The sequence below is a fragment of the Lepus europaeus genome, chromosome 9, assembly GCF_033115175.1.
Source record: "Lepus europaeus isolate LE1 chromosome 9, mLepTim1.pri, whole genome shotgun sequence".
Taxonomy (NCBI): Eukaryota; Metazoa; Chordata; class Mammalia; order Lagomorpha; family Leporidae; genus Lepus; species Lepus europaeus.
In genome coordinates this window covers 98,780,590-98,783,970 of record NC_084835.1, presented here as the reverse complement: position 1 = coordinate 98,783,970, position 3,381 = coordinate 98,780,590, and positions in this window count along the sequence as shown.

The window sequence follows — 3,381 nt, the reverse complement described above, 5'->3', positions numbered from 1 at the left end:
TGGTATTTTGATTGGGATCTCACAGAATCTGTAAATTGCTTTTGGTAGTATGGACCTTTTGTTGATATTCTTCCAATCCATGAACATGGAAGATTTTTCCATTTTTTGTGTCTTCTTCCATTTCTTTATTTAATGTTTTGTAATTTTCATTACAGAGACCTTTGACATCATTAGTTAAATTTATTCCAAGGTATTTCATTTTTTGTAGCTGTTGTGAATGGGATTGATATTAGAAATTCTTTCTCAGCCATGGTATTGTCTGTGTATACAAAGGCAATTGATTCTTTTGTGTTAATTTTACATCCTGCAATTTTACCAAACTCCTTTATAAGTTCCAATAGTCTCCTTAGAGTCTTCTGGTTCACCTATATATAGTATCATGTCTTCTGCAAATGAGAATAGTTTGACTTCCTCCTTTCCAATTTGTAGCCCTTTGATTTCTTTTTCTTGCCTAATGGCTCTGGCTAAAACTTCTAGGACTACACTTACTAGCAATGGTGAGAGGGGCATCCTTATCTGGTTCTGGATCTTACTGGGAATGTTTCCAACTTTTCCCTATTCAGTAAGATGCTGGCTGTGTGTTTATCATAAATTGCCTTGACTATGTTGAGGAATGTTCCTTTTATACTCAATTTGCTTACGGTTTTCATCATGAAAGGATGTTGTACTTTATCAAATTCTTTGTCTGCATCTATTGAAATAATCATACAGTTTTTGTTCTTTAGTTTGTTAATATGATGTGCCACATTTATTGATTTGTGAATGTTGAACCATCTCTGCATACCAGGGATAAATCCCACTTGATCTGGGTGAATATTCTTTTTGATGTGTTGTTGTATTTGATTAACTAGTATTTTGTTGATAATTTTGTACCTATGTTCGTCAGGGATATTGGTCTATAATTCTCTCTCTTGGATCTTTTCCTGGTTTAGGAATTAGGTGATGCTGGCTTCATAGAAGGAGTTTGGGAGGATTCTTTCTCTTTCAGTTGTATTGAATAGCATGAGAAGAATTGAAATTAGTTCTTCATTAAATCTCTGGTAGAATTCAGCAGTGAAGGATGTGAGGACAATCTGGCTGCAACATCTGTCACCCCAAGGATCACTAGGGCTGACTCAGCTGATCTGGCTGCCTAGGTGGGTGTTCCTTTCCTCCCTCACCACTTCATGTGTATCCCTCCCAAAGCTGTGTGCTGTGTCAAAGAGGACAACCTTTTCTGCTAGAGGAGGACGAGTCTTTGGTCAAGGGTATATGAATAGCAGTACTCCCCTGCTAAAGCCTCCAAACAAGCTCTCAAGAATTCAGTGGTGGCACTATCTGGTCCTGTGCTTTTCTTTCTTGGGAGGGTCTTTATTACTGTTACTGATTCAATCTCTGTCTTGGTTATTGGTCTGTTTAGGTTTTCTATGCATTTATGACTCAATTTTGGTAAATTGTATGTGTCCAGGAATCTTTCTTCTAGGCTTTCCAATGTGTTGGTATATAGCTCTTTTTTGCAAATTCCTGATGATTATTTTTATTTCTGTGGTATTTTCCTTTTTCATCTCTGATTCTTTTAGTTTGGGTCTTCTCCCTCTTTTTTCTTTTTTTGTTAATTGGGTCAATGGTGCATCAATTTTTTTTTTTTCAAAAAAGAAGCTCTTCATTTCACTGATCTTTTATATTTTTTGTTTATTTCTTCTCTAATGCTTTCTTTCCTCCTACTAATTTTGGGTTTTGCTTGTTATTCTTCTAGGTCCTTCTCTTTCTTTAACATTTGGGCCATTTTTTTAAAAGATTTATTTATTTATTTGAAAGAGTTATGCAGAGAGAGAAGGAGAGGTAGAGAGAGAGAGAAAGAGAGGGGTCTTCCATCTGCTGGTTCACTCCCAAATTGGCCACAATGGCCAGAGCTGCACTGATCTAAAGCCAGGAGCCAGGAGTTTCTTCCAGGTCTCCCACACGGGTGCAGGGGCCCAAGGACTTGGACCATCTTCCACTGCTTTCTCAGGCCATAGCAGAGAACTGGATTGGAAGTGGAGCATCTGGGACTTAAACTGGTGCCCATATGGGATGCTGGCACTGCAGGAGGCAGCTTTACCCACTACACCACAGTGCCAGCCCCTCTAGGTCCTTGAGATGCAGTGATAGTTCATTTACTTGGTACCTTTGCAATTTCATGATATAGGCACCAATTGCTATAAACTTCCCTCTTAACCCTGCTTTTGTTGTATTCCATAAGTTTTGATATATTATATTGTCATCTTTATTCTTTTCCAGAAAGTTTTTGATTTCTCTTTTTTCTATGATCCATTGTTCATTCAGTAGCATGTTGTTCAGTCTCCATGTGTTTGCATATGTTCTCAATATTCTTGAACTGTTAATTTCCAGTTTCATTCTGTTGTGGTCAGAGAAGATGCATGATATGATTTTGATTTTTTTTAATTTGCTGAGACTTACTTTATGGCCTAGCATATGACCAGTCCTAGAGAAAGTTCCATGCACTGATGAAAAGAATGTGCATTCTGCAACCGTGGGATGAAAATTCCTGCAGATATGTTAGGTCCAGGGGTCGGCGCTGTGGTTCACTTGGTTAATCCTCTGCCTGTGGCACCAGTATCCCATATGGATGCCGAGTTCTAGTGCTGGTTGCTCCTCTTCCAGTCCAGCTCTCTTCTGTGGCCTGGGAGGGCAGTAGAGGATGGCCCAGGTGTTTGGGCCCCTGCACCCACGTGGGAGACCAGGAAGGGGCACCTGGTCCCTGGTTTCAGATTGGTGCAGCGCTAGCCATAGCAGCCATTTAGGGAGTAAACCAATGGAGGGAAGACCTTTCTCTCTGTCTCTCTCTCTCACTGTTTATAACTCTACCTGTCAAATAAATTTTAAAAAAATAAAATAAAAAATAAATAAAAGATATGTTAGGTCCATTTGGTCCATAGTTTCAATTTGCTCTGTTGTTTATTTTCTGTCTAGTTGATCTGTCCATTGATCAAATTGGGGTGTTGAAGTCTCCCATTACTATTGAATTGGCATCTGTCTCCCTTTAGATCCATTAATATTTGTTTTAAATAGCTAGACACACTAGCAATTGGTGCATATAGATTTATTATAGTCACATCTTCCTGTTGAATTGATCTCTTAATCATTGCATCTTGCCCTTCTTTGTCTCCTTTAATAGTTTTCTTTTAAAGTCTATGTTGTCTGATTTTAGGACAGCTACACCTGCTCTTTTTTGCTTTCCATTAGCATGGACTATCTTTTTCCATCCTTTCAACTCAGTCTGCATGTATCCTTGTTGATGAAGTGTATTTCTTGTAGGTAAAAATAGATGGGTCTTTTTTTTTTAATCCATTCAGCCAGCCTGTAGCTTTTAATTGGAGAACTTAGGCCATTTACATCCTA